General features: G+C 35.8%; 1 protein-coding gene across 3 annotated transcripts in view; it reads left to right on the top strand.

Annotated features, from left to right (window-relative positions):
- The window catches only part of LOC126883071 (cyclin-Q), a 75,065-nt gene that overhangs the window by 13,996 nt on the left and 46,274 nt on the right, over positions 1 to 14,795 (top strand). The window contains exon 1 of one of the 3 annotated variants that reach the window (XM_050648288.1): positions 14,132 to 14,375. The exons of the other annotated variants lie outside the window; for them this stretch is intronic. The gene's annotated coding sequence lies outside the window, so the exon portion shown is untranslated. Of the gene's footprint in view, positions 1 to 14,131; positions 14,376 to 14,795 lie in introns of those variants that run through there. 3 annotated transcript variants of the gene reach the window in all.

Consider the following 14,795-nt stretch of genomic DNA (forward strand, 5'->3'; position numbering starts at 1 on the left):
TAATTTGTTATTTCTTCTTTTTCTTCGGCTTTTTACCATTATGATTTCGCCGTTTTCGTCCTCCACAGTGCTCTATTCTCCCAGTCGGCATCTCTGAGGTCTCTATCTATCCATAACATTTCTTTTGTAAATTTTCCATCTCATAGCAGATCTTCCTCTTAGTCGTCTTCGCGGCGGGTCCCCCGTCCAATATTATTTTCTGCCATCTGTGCTCTTACATTCTTTGTACATGCTCGTACCACTGCAGGGCTCTGTTTTCCAACTTTTTTGTAATTGAGCATACTGCTTCTCTTACTCTATCCTCTTTGGTGATTTGTAGACATCTTCTCTTAAAGTCCAATTCAACTGTTCTTATTCCCTCATCTTCTTTAGTCTCAGCATCCGTTACGGCCTGCAAATTTTAGAAGCCTCGGAGGTGTAACCAGAGAAGATTTCCATTGTTTTCAGTCTGGTGGGATGTAGAGTAATATTTTTGGTATTATTTTATGTGCTATTTAGATTGAAAACAGTCATTTGCTAGCAGTTGCCGCTAGGGCATCCTTGCCATTTCGTTCGTTGCAATCCGTGACTGCAAGCCGGGGTTTGTTCTGGTTGGGTCATGAGAGAGCAGCATATGTGCCTCCTGATGAGAGACTAATAAGTTTCGAAACCGGTAGAGGTGCTTGCTGTACTCTCTGATTAAACTAGAATATGATGCGGCTGTAATTTCGTGTTGCAACGAAATTGAAAATGGTTATTCATTTTTGTTCTTATTTTATTTCGTATTGTTGTTGTCATTAGCCATACTTCTGCTCTATATAGGGTACTATGCTCTGAAAGATCATTTTTTTGTTTTCTTTGGTTAGAGTATTGTTCCATATCACTCAATGCTTTCGTGGCTTCTTTACCGCGTGCTATTTTCATTTCTATATCTTTCATATAAATACAGTCCCTGGCCATATTATTAGACGCACTATAAGATTTTATAAAAAAAAGTAATTATGAGGTGATACTAAATAGGTTTTTTGTATGTACCAGACACAATGTATATCTATTATTTTGTTGTCCATTTAATTGTCTAGTTTTTATCACAAACTAATCATCATTATTAATTAACAAATATGTATTTATTGGCTCTTGAAAAAAAACAAAAATAACGACAATTAAATGTTAAATATTTTGTTGAGTCACCTTTAGCCACTATTAGGCCCGGCGCAATTTGAACCTAATGCCTCCTCTACATATCAGCAGATGCGTCCGCGGATGACATCCCCGTATGCATCCGCAGATGTGTAGATGGGGTAATTTGGTCGTCTGTTGGTGGTCTGTTGTTTATTTTTAAGGCATGCGGTTGTTGTCGGTTTTCCAAGAACGGATCAAAAGGTTTCCGCGGACGCGTCTGCCGATGTGTAGAGGAGGCACTTTCGGACATCTTGGATATTAAAGCACCCTATGTAATGCCTCCTCTACATATCAGCAGACGCGTCTGCGGATGCATCTGCCGATGTAAGAAAGTGCCTCCTCTACACATCGGCAGATGCGTCCGCGGAAACCTTTTCATCCGTTCTTGGAAAATCGACAACAACCGCATGCCTTAAAAATAAACAACAGACCACCAACAGACGACCAAATTACCCCATCTACACATTTGCGGATGCATAAGGGGATGTCATCCACGGACGCGTCTGCTGATATGTAGAGGAGGCAACGCACAGCTGAATGTGGCTGAATTTTTATGTTTGTGCGTCACAGTGTTGCCATGCTGTTTTCTATATATTTGTTTCATAATTTCAATCAATGTTAAATGTACCTACAAGAATAATAGAATAATAACGTTTACTTCTCCGTCATTATACTAGGTATAATGACAAATGAGGTGTCAAATGAAAGCTTATAATGCAAGGATGGTAATAAAGGTGAGAAATTAGACCTAGGTGATAGAAATTAGACCTACCTGGTATAATGACGGAGGAGTTGAGTTTGCAAACAGACAACCAAGACTGACGGACGGACAGACGGACGTTGACAATTCAATGTTTTCACATTTTTTCAAAATTGGTGAAAACAACAACATAATAAACTTACTTAATTGGTGTTTGAAAACTACTTACTTTTAACACATTACACAATATTACAAGGTTTCTAGCAAGTTAAACGTCACAATGATTTAAAATAATCAAGTAAAAACCTATATATAGTATGAAAAAATAGAGGATACGGCAACGGTGTTACATGTGACGGTCATATTGATGCCAATATCTACACAGACATATTAGGGTGCACTAATACCCAAGATGTCCGCACTTTCTTACATCGGCAGATGCATCCGCAGACGCGTCTGCTGATATGTAGAGGAGGCATAAGCGAGACACAACCTGCGCCGGCGGGACGGGTGACCCGTGCAGCAGGGTTACCAGACCTAGGGAATTTTCCCTAAACCTAGGGAATTTTGAGCCAGCTTAGGGAAAAAGGGAATTTTATTCAATTCTATGACAAATCTAGGGAATTCTTAATATTCGTAAGATGATTTTAAAAAAATTGTTGGATTTTGCATATATTATCTACATGGAAATCGTATTCTTCGGAAATTCGGGGAATCACAGCGATACGTCAAAGTTTAGAAGTGAAGAGAATATTACAGATTACGATAATTGCGATTCGGGAATTCGGGGAATCACAGCGATGCGTCAAAGTTTAGAAGTGGAGACAAGAATATGACAGATTGAGATATCGATTGAATATGAGATATCGATTCAGATCAATTTTTACGATTATTCCCCATTTGTTATTAAAGGCAAACAAACATCAATAAGGTTATGTTATAAATCCATAATTTATCAGGGTTACTCGTTTCTCGGTTGTAGGGTGAAATTATTATTATTGTCCATATATAAAATCCACGAAGAAATTTATCTGGGATTGGGTTCTACCATTAGTATGGTATAAACAATGATGTTGTCATAAAACTTCGAGATGCTGGAATCAATTTCTATAGTTGGACTATTATTATTTATAATTTAGTTGGACACAACATTTTATCACATTTGAGTCAAAAAAGAACAACTCTAATAAATAAATAGAAAATATAAAAATATTAGATAACCATAAATGTTCGATTTTTGATTTGTTGTGTCGCTTGTCAATAATAATCGATTTGAATCGATCAGCGTTTCGATCATTTTTAATTTTGACCATTTCGATTATTGTACGGTTTGGAAGTACAATGCTAGAAGTGTACAATATTTTCCGTACAATGCCAGGATTGCCCAATTTCGGGGGTTTGCTGGTAACATATATACAAAAATACTGGGTCTATTCGCAGAGCACATCCCGAACTTACCCAGAGGGAGCACGCCTGCGCATTTGCTGTTCACAGGGAAGAATTCGACCTATCCAACGCCCAGTTTTGTAATGCGCATGCGTAGGATGTGCTCCGCGAATAGACCTATTGAAAATATATAGGGAATTCTAGGGTAAAAATGGTCGTCAAGTTGTTAGGGAAATCTAGGGAAATTTTGGCAAAAATTCTAGGGAATTAAAAAAAAATCATCTGGCAACCCTGCCGTGCAGTTATTTTTCTAGCGCACCGCATATTGAACACAAGCCAACCCGACCGTTGGCTGTCGCCGTAACGAATAGAGACGGGCAAAATCAGTGCGGACGAGTAACGGTTACTTTTGATACCGGTTCTCAGTGGTACTGAGTACAAATACTGATTAAAAAATACTGATGTATCTGACCCTTGTACTGAATTGAGTAGGCAACTTTAAATCCGTATTTCCGCACTTGTAACGTTTTAAATACGTAACATCTCCCTAGTACTCGTAGCAAATTCCATAAACAATAGATCTATGTCTTTTATGAAATGATCCCTTGTTTATGCATATTTCACACCTCTAACAATATCACCCCGTTGAGCTGAATATTAATGAGCCTCTTAGATACGTAGGTAGGTACGGGTATATGTTTCACATACGAATTTTTAATTTTATATCTTCAATGTATTTAAAATATTAGTAATATCTCCAATTATGATTTTAACTGTGTAATAAATTACTACCACACCAACAACGCATTATTTGCATGAATGCATTTTTCTATACTTAGTCAAAACCGCTTATTTTTTTTACCTGTTATATTTATATCTCGTCTACATATTTTGTTTTAGAGCATAAACAAAAATGTAGATACCTAATATTATGATAACAAATTTTATTTGAGGGTAATGCGATATTCACAGATATCCTTAATGGTTTTTAAATAATGAATCAATCATTTTTCAATGATAATGTTGTGTAGATTTAATAAATGAATAATACAAAATGTTTATACCTATATTATTATAAAGGGGATTACGCCATCATTTGTGACATTGTATTTCTAGGCCTGGATCCCGCGTACCAAAAAAAAAGTTGATTAATAGCAAGCTGAAAATTTGTTACCTAATAGCTTAACGGTGTCTCGTCAGACAAACTTTGATGTATGGGAACATTGGAACAGAGGAAGTTTTAATTGTGGAACAGGTTAAAAATTTGGAACGTCATACTACGAAAACGTTTCATGTATTTTATCAGACAGAACTTCCAATTGATTTGTTACCCTTTCAATAAACTCTCATGCAAAAATCAGACTGGTATTTATCACCAACTGTGCATTTTAATAAGTCCGACACGTAGAACATGCCAAATGACAGGAATTATGACAGGTGAAAAATAGCAGTCTAATTTTTGCATGAGAGTTTAATGAAAGGGTAAAAATTCAATTGGAAGTTCTGTCCGATAAAATATGTACATGGAAAGTTTTTGTAGTCTGACGTTCCAAATCTTTAACCTGTTCCACAATTAAAACTTCCCCTGTTCCAGTGTTCCCATACATTAAAGTTTGTCCGACCAGACACCGTTACGCTATTAACAAATTTTCAGCTTGCTATTAATCAACTTTTTTTGTTAGGCGGGATCCAGGCCTATTCGTTTTAAGTAACCTTTTTTTTCTAATAATGTGTTCGTGTAAAGGCATATCTGGTATTGCCGTTTATTTTGTCTACGAGTACCTAACAATGTTAGCAGAATTTTAATGACAAAGCGGTGTAGGGTTTTGATTATATGTACTAATATTTTTATTTATCACAGTAAATTGTACTTACCATTCGTATTCAGTTCGTTTCATATCTTCTCCCATACCTCGTCTTTTAATTTCGTCCTCATATTATAATCGTCGTGGCTGGTATCATAAACGATGGGATAATTTCGAACGAGTTCTATCAGCTTTTCAACGTCCATCTCGCAAACAAAAACACAACTGAGCATTGAGTCACGCGTCCCACGACACAAGAAAACTGTACGCCGATGACAAACCTTCCCAAGCTAGACCTTTTTTTTTTTGATTGAGGTGGAACGCTCTTAGCAGACTAGGGAAGGTGTCCCTAGTACTGTTGGACTCGGACAGGAGAGGAGAACACGCTGGGCCCCACAGACCAGAGTGTGGTTCATGCGTCCCGCGTGCCCCCCATAACGAGCCGCCTACCAACTAAAACCACCCCCCTCTTCCGGCCCGGAACATCCCTGGACGTGTTCATTAGTGAACGATACATAGGGATAGACCTGCGAACGCATGAACTGATAGTAGGATGCGCAGAACGGTCTACGCAGTCCGCCGGTGCAGGTTGTGTCTCGCTTAGGTTCAATTTGCGCCGGGCCTTAGAGCTTTAATTATTCGCGGCATACTATCACTGCAAACCTGTACTACGATACCTGTAGAATTAAAGCTCTAATAGTGGGTAAAGGCGGCTCAACAAAATAATATTTAATTGTCGTTATTTTTGTTTTCCTTCAAGAGTCAATAAATACATATTTGTTCAATAACAATGTTGTTTTATTTGTGATAAAATATAGACAATTAAATGGACAACCAAACAACATACATTGTGTCTGGTACATACAAAAAACCTACGTAGTATCGCCTCATAATTAACATTTTTTATAAAATCTTATAGTGCGTCTAATAATTTGGCCAGGGACTGTATGTACCATCTCGGCTTATCGTTGATCCTAAATACTTAATAGTCTTACAACTCTTAATAGTCTCAAGAACTTAAGTTCAAATGTGCAACCTCGGATCCAGTACATAAGAATTTGTTCTTACACATATTTATCTTGAGTCGCCGTCCCATAGCTCATACTCTTCCTTTAATTTCCATATCCTCCTTGTCTTGTGCAAAAATGACTTGCATAGGCGAAAAGTCAGTATTGAGTGTATATTCTCTTGTACTGGTATGCCCATTGTTCCACATGTTCTATACCATATTTTCAAAGCCTGATCTACGTATGTATGTTAAAAAATGTTGGTGATAGACCCATGGGCGCCCATATAAAAATTTTCAGGGGGGGGCAGACGTGAAGATTTTGCACATTACATTTTGTACACTTTGTGTAACTATATACAGTTCAAAACATCCAAAAAGCCAGGGGGGGCACGGCCCCCCTGCCCATGGGTACGGGCGCCTATGGATAGACCACATCCCTGTTTGAGATGACTTTTCTACAGATCGGCAGACGCGTCTGCGGATACATCGGCAGATGTATCATCACAATTCTCGGGAGACACAATATCTACGCGAGCATTAAAAAATAGATGTTGATGACCGTAGCTGCCGCAACCATACCTATACCTATTTAGTACTTTCAACTAGGTACCACTTGAGTGTACATGGGAGTAGAATCATTAAAATAATGGAAAAGAAGAAGGTGGTGGATGCTGGCTATACATAAAACAGCTGGTACAACACTATGAATTTGAAGGTTTCTTCAGAACTCATAGCTATTTCAGCGAAATATTAATAGCATACAAAACTGAAGAAACATGCGTTCACTTTGAAATCCCTGCGAAAACTGATGCGTCGTCAGATGTGTGGACACTGGACAGGCGTCGGACGTTCGCACTGAAACCCTTTGATCTGTGCTTGAAAAACCGACAACAAACGGATGCCTTGCAGATGCATCTGCTGACGTGATACATAAGAACAGACGACCAAATTACCCCATCTACACATCTGCAGATGCATACGCGGATGTCGTCCGTGGACGCGCCTGCCGATGTGTATAGGAGGCATGTTTGTTTTTGTTATTTCACTGCCTAACTTTATTTGCATCTGTGTTTCTTTATACAGTCTTTGTGTTATATTCACCCATTTCTCTCTAAGGCGAGGCGCCCATTGAGGTGGAATGGCCGTGGCCCGTGGCGTGGTATTGGCTATTAGAGATGGTTCGGCCAGCTATTTTGATATAGCAGTTGCTTTTTTATTTTTCATTATTCAACATTTTCAAGATGATATGAGAAAAGCAAAATCATATTTGTTTGTTTTGTTTGACAAAGCATTGTTGTTGGTATTTAATGTGAACATATAAATAATAATTGTTACTAAAATAATACATCTAAGTACGAACATTTTTGAAATGACAAAAAAATTTAACAAAATACATGGTGGTTGTAATATTTATATGGTCGTAGTATTTATTTAAATTTACTGTTGTTTTCACCCAATTTTGAACAAATGTGAAAACTTTGAATTATCCACGTCCGTCTGTCTGTCTGTCTGTCTGTCTCTCTGTAATCACAACTCCTCCGTCAATATACCAGCTAGAATGACAAATGTGGTGTCAAATGAAAGCTTATGATCCAAGGATAGTACTAAAGGTGATAAATTTAATCTAGGCTGTTTGTCCGTCGGTCTGTCCGACCGCGAATATAACTTCTCCGTCATTATACCAGGTAGAATGACAAATGAGGTGTCAAATGAAAGCTTATGATCCAAGGATAGTACTAAAGGTGATAAATTTTATCTAGGCTGTTTGTCCGTCGGTCTGTCCGACCGCGAATATAACTTCTCTGTCATTATACCAGGTAGAATGACAAATGAGGTGTCAAATGAAAGCTTATAATCCAAGGATGGTACTAAAAGTAGGATATTTGACCTAGGCTGGCTGGTTATCGGTCCGTCCGACCGCGAATATAACTCCTCCGTCATTATACCAGGTAGAATGACAAATTAGTTGTCAAATGAAAGCTTCTAATCCAAGGATAGTACTAAAGGTGATAAATTTGATCTAGGCTGTTTGTCCGTCGGTCTGTCCGACCGCGAATATAACTTCTCCGTCATTATACCAGGTAGAATGACAAATGAGGTGTCAAATGAAAGCTTATAATCCAAGGATGGTACTAAAAGTAGGATATTTGACCTAGGCTGGCTGGTTATCGGTCCGTCCGACCGCGAATATAACTCCTCCGCCATTATACCAGGTAGAATGACAAATTAGTTGTCAAATGAAAGCTTCTAATCCAAGGATAGTACTAAAGGTGATAAATTTGATCTAGGCTGTTTGTCCGTCGGTCTGTCCGACCGCGAATATAACTTCTCTGTCATGACAAATGAGGAGAATGACAAATGAGGTGTCAAATGAAAGCTTATAATCCAAGGATGGTACTAAAGGTGAGATATTTGACCTAGGCTGCTGTACGTCGGTCCGTCCGACCGCGAATATAACTCTACCGTCATTATACCAGATAGAATGAGAAATAATGTGTCAAATGAAAGATTATAATCCAAGGATGGTACTTAAGGTGATAAATTTGATCTAGGCTGTCTATCCGTCGGTCTGTCCTTCCGCGAATATAACTTCTCCGTCATTATACCAGGTAGAATGACAAATAAGGTGTCAAATGAAAGCTTATAATCCAAGGATGGTACTAAAGGTGAGATATTTGACCTAGGCTGCTGTACGTCGGTCCGTCCGACCGAGAATATAACTCCTCCGTCATTATACCAGGTAGAATGACAAATGAGGTGTCAAATGAAAGCTTATAATCCAAGGATGGTACTAAAGGTGAAAAATCTGCCTAGAATTTCCGGTTTTAGAAATGAAACCGGAAGTGCTTTTTTAAAGTAGCCGGAGTAGTATAAGCGATATATTATTCGACGTGCTTTAGCAAGATGAGAACAAATGTATACTTTTGGTTTTTATATCATTTCCGGTTAAAAAGTTTTAACCGGAAGTGCCATATTATGGACACAAAAATAGTACATGTGATATATTTGAAATTTGACCTCGGAGTTGCGGTTGTAGAGTTGCAATAGGAAGTACCGTTGGAAAGTCACTGAAATAGTATAAGATATATTATTCGACGTGCGTTAGTAAGATGAGAAAAAATATTTGGTTGTAATATTTATATATTTATTATTTATATGGTTACTATGGGTACTAAAGGTAAGAAATTTGACCTAGGACTTCCGGTTTTAGAATAAACCGGAAGTACTGTTTTAAAGTCGCCGGAGTAGTATAAGCGATGTATTATTCGACGTGCCTTAGCAAGACGAGAACAAATGTATACTTTTGGTTTTTAAATCATTTCCGGTTAAAAAGTTATAACCGGAAGTGCCATATTATAGACACAGAAATAGTACATGTGATATATTTGAAATTTGACCTCAGAGTTGCGGCTTTAGAGCTGCAATAGGAAAATACCGTTGGAAAGTCACCGAAATGGTGGCAAATGGAAATAGTATAAGATATATTATTCGAAGTGCCTTAGCAAGATGAGAACAAATGTATAAATTTGGTTTTTATATCATTTCCGGTTAAGAAGTTCTAACCGGAAGTTAGGCCACATAATAAGACGGGAAAAGTACTCCCCGCTAAGGCTCATAATCCAAGGAAATATCTCGGGAAAGAGAAATGTGGGACGAAGGAGGATTTATACAAATACAATAGTTCAGAGCTGCAGCCAACAAAGTTAAGATTGCTGTGATGGTAGCCAACCTCCGATAGGAGACGGTACTTCAAGAAGAAGAAGAACCGGATGCGTTTTGGGTTCATATCATTTCCCGTTAAAAAGTTCTTAACCGAAGTACCATATCAGATTCGCAAAAATGGACATTATTTGAAGTGCATTGAAAAGTCGAGTTTAAATCTTTGGTTCCGGTTTTGAAATTATTTCCGTTTAAACAATTATGACCGAAAGTTTAGTAAAAATGACTAAAAATTAGCGAAATATTTTATCCATCAACGCAAAGTTACACGAAGAGTTCAAATATCGACTTCCGGTTCTACTTTCGATCCGCATGGGTGAAAACCTAGGACTTAGAAAGTTCAATTATTTGTAATTAATTAATACATAATTTGTGAAATTAGAATAATAATTCTTATGATTTATGCGTTTTATTCACTTTGTAAAGATTTTTTTTGTCAGCATTGTAATATTATAATACAGCGCGGTAGACTAAGTACTATACAGTAGCACCGATTAACTTTTATTTCTTTAGTTTGCCAACCTCAATGCTAAAAATGCAAAGAAGAGAAAACATCATTATTGGGTGCATCCTATCTGGCAAAAAAAATAAAAATTTGCAATTTTTAACGTGTATAAAAAGGATTTGAACTTGAAGGGGTGGTATTTTGGAAGTGCCGCGCCGTAGCGCCAGTCCCCTTGCCACTAATCGACAGCAGGTTTAATTTTCGAGTGGTACTCGAATGGTGACCACGTTGAGTTTGTGTTGCAATATACGAGGACGTATTTAAAAATTTTAAAATCATACAAGACGATCAACAATTTAACATAAATATATTAAATATTTATTTATATAGAAACTTTTTAATTCCTGGATTTTTCGGTAAAACTCTTTTCGGCTATTTGCCATTTTTAATAAGCACTTTAATTAATAATTATTATATATTGCTAGCTTTGTTATTTGACTATTGACACATTATGGCAGAAAGTCAAATCAAGAATTGAATCTAGCATCTCAAAAATCCAACAAGTTAAAATGTAAGTACCAGTTATAGGAATATCCCTGTTTATGGAATATAAATTAGAGGTCCCGAAACGTTTCCATTTACTTTTTAAGGGGGTAGGCGCAAAATCTTGGTCCAATGCTATTTAAATTCATTTTTTTTTCATTTTTTCGAATCCTGAAAAAAACAATAAATATTTTTGAAAAATTTAAACGCAGAATGAAAGACTACATTATTACCGAGTTCCGAAAGTGTCTTAAAATATACAAAAAGTTTAGTTTGAATTAAATACTTGAAATTAAAAATCACAATAAATTTTCTCTTTTTTTCACGCCTGTATATTATATTATAATTATAAACATTATAAAAATTTTCAGGGACTTTCGGCCCTCGGTAATAATGTAATCTTTCGTTATGAGTTTAAATTTTTCAAAATACTTATTAGTTTTCTCAGAATTCAAAAAAAAATGCATTTAAAAGCATTGGACCAAGATTTTGCGCCTACCCCCGTAATAAATTTATCCGTTTGTTGAAATATCTTTTAATAAAATAATACCGCTGTTTATAATACTTTTTAACTAAACGAATAAATTTTTACCTACAATATCCTAAAAATTTAAATTATATCGGGTATTATGCTTTATTGCAAATGCCTCAAAGGCCTGTATAGCTGTTTTATATTATTAGGGTTTCTCAGTTAATAAATACTTTATAACAACTGTTATGTATACAAACTCGCCGACAAATTTACTGGTGGTAAAATTATTTTACTTTTCTACAAATTTCTATACAGTGCCCACCTACTTATACTTCGTCTAATCTACTTACCGTTGCACGTGATCCGCGTCATAGCCCGTGGCGTCACATGATACCAACACGAAATATTTTGGCGGTAGGTGTGTTCTTTTTTAGAATCATTTTTCCGAGTACACGGGAATTACAGCCACTAGATATATTTTATTATATACGCGTAGAAATAATATTTGAAGATTTCTATTAATGTTAACTTAAAGAAATACACAATAATATGTTTCATTTCATTTGTATACCTAAATGGACTATAAAGCGTTTTTATGAAGCACATTTGTTCGGAACACACTATAACTGTAATCGAACGAATGTGACATTTTAGCATAAATTGGTAACATTTATTTGACAGTTGCGGTGATAATACTTCATATTTGTTTTTATTCTTTATTATAAGTATATTTGTTTTATTATATTTACTGTTTATATTATTTACTTTAACTTAAAATTATAACTTAATTGTTGTTTTCTATTTCTAAAGTTTTTATTTATTTACATTGAATATGAATTTGTTTTGTTGTATACTCCGCAAAAATTATGTGATATACTTGATTTAAAATGACTTTAAGAATTATTGCGCGATCCCTCTTCAGGTGACAGCCATAACTTTGATTTTTTTTTTAATGGGAGAGTACATTATGTGACACCTCATTTAGAAGCCTTTAAAACACTGATTACAATAATGTATAATACTTTAATCCTTTTTGAGAGCTAGGGCAGAAAATTTCGGTTGAATTCTTTTTAAATGCAATAATATTTTCGAATCCTGAGAAAACTAACAAGTACTTTTGAAAAGTTTAAACACAGAATGAAATATTACATTATTACCGAGGGACAAAAGCCCCTTAGAGTAAACAAAAAGTTTCTTTAGAGTGATATATTTAAAATTAAATATCACACTCAATTTTCTCTTTGTTTTTTTCGCCCCTGTAACTTTTTATTAAAATAAACATTATAGAATTCCTCAGAGACTTTTGGATCCTCGATAATACTGTAGTCTTGTATTCTGCGATTAAATTTTTCAAAAACACTTATTAGTTTTCTCAGGATTCGAAAAAAATGAATGCATTTAAAAATAATTCAAACGAAATTTTGCGCCTCCGCTCTCAAAAAGGATTAAAGTATTATATATTTTTGTAATCAGTATTTCAAAGGCTTTTAAATGAGGTGTCACATTATGTACTTTCCTATTTAAAAAAAATCAAAGATGTGGCTGTCACCTGAAGAGAAAACAAACTTTGGAAAACTGTATGTTCTACACTACTCACGTACTTTTCAATACTCTTTTACTTGATGTTATTAATTAGGAATGTGCAGGGCATTGCTATATATTTCATTTGGAGCAATTTCCGAAGTGGAAGTTTAATTTTACCTCCAAATTCAAATCTTTCCAATTCAATTTCTAATAATATTGTGGCTTATTCTCAGTTAAAACAAGTAATTGGACTTCGTAAGTCCTAGGTTTTCACCCAAACTAATCGAAAGTAGAACTGAAAGTCGATATTTGAACGCTTCGTGTAACTTTGCGTCGATCGATATACGATTTTACTAATTTTGAGTCATTTTGACTAAACTTTGCGTCATCATTATTTAAACAGAAATGACTTCAAAACAGGAACTAAAGATTAAAAGTCAACTTTTCAATACGCTTCGATTGTTGTGTTACATATACTATTTCTGCGACTATAGCGGCAATTCTGGTTAGAACTTTTTAAGGAGGAGTTATATTTGCGGTCGGACGGACCGACAGACAGACCGCCTCGGTCAAATATCTCACCTTTAGTACCATCCTTGGATTATAAGCTTTCATTTGAGACCTCATTTGTAATTCTACCTGGTATAATGACGGAGGAGTTATATTCGCGGTCGGACGGACCGACGGACAGACAGCCTACGTCAAATACCTCACCTTTAGTACCATCCTTGAATTATAAGCTTTCATTTGATACCTCATTTGTAATTCTACCTGGTCTAATGACGGAGGAGTTATATTCGCGGTCGGACGGACCGACGGACAGACAGGATACGTCAAATATCTCACCTTGAGTACCATCCTTGGATTATAAGCTTTCATTTGACACCTCATTTGTCATTCTAGCTGGTATATTGACGGAGCAGTTGTGATTAAAGACGGACAGACAGACAGACGGACGTGGGTAATTCAAAGTTTTCACATTTTTTCAAAATTGGGTGAAAACAAAAGTAAATTTAAATAAACAGTACGACCATATAAATGTTACAACCACCATGTATTTTGTTATATTGTTTTTGTCAGTTCAAAAAATATCCGTACTTAGATGTATTATTTTAACAATAATTATAATTATTTATATTATTTATATGTTCTCATTAAATGCCAACAAAACTGCTTTTTGAAACAAAACAAACAAATATTATTTTGCTTTTCTTATATCAACATGGATACGTTGAATAATGCTGAAAAAGCAACTGCTGTATCAAAATAGCGAGTCGGCCACCTCTACTCAATACCACGCCACGGGCCACGGCCATTCCACCTCAGTGGGCGCCTTGCCTAACGTGCATTCTTCTCATTGCTTCCACGGTTGTTTCCTGGGCACGCTATCGCATGTTATCACAATATAATATATCGTAATAATTAACAAAACTAAATTCAGTATTGTGACGTCAGTACAGGTGACGCATTCAGTAATTAAAATTATTAAAACGATTATGATTTTTACCACATCTAATCATCGTCGTCACCAGTAGACATTATAAATTGCTCATGTTGTATTGTTTCTAAATTTATTTTTGGTCCACATTGATGACCTCGATATTAAACAAGTAAGTTAAATTTAACGATAACAAAAAAGAAAATTGTTTTGTAAAAGATGATTTTTGCTTGTTTTCGATTCAGAGGGATGCACAATCCCTGGACAGGTGTTTCTGCCTTATAGGCTTCCTCAGCAGAGCAGCGTGCACAGTGCACACCTCTGAAGCGAAAACTAGCCAGCCTATCTATTTAACCCTTAAATACTAACATCTTAAATCAATGACGTAAACACTAATTGACCGCCTGACAGAGGGGTTTTAACATTTTAGTGGTAATTTTTGTTTTTGTTAAATATTTTAATGCAAAAAAATATCTCGTTGACTTACTGAAAGTATTGATTATCTAAAAAACACAGTAATTAATCTAGTTTTTCTGTATTTATTAAAATAAAAACATTATAACAAGAATGGAAGGATTGCTTGTGTGCCTTT

This window comes from Diabrotica virgifera, chromosome 4, assembly GCF_917563875.1.
Source record: "Diabrotica virgifera virgifera chromosome 4, PGI_DIABVI_V3a".
NCBI lineage: Eukaryota > Metazoa > Arthropoda > Insecta > Coleoptera > Chrysomelidae > Diabrotica > Diabrotica virgifera.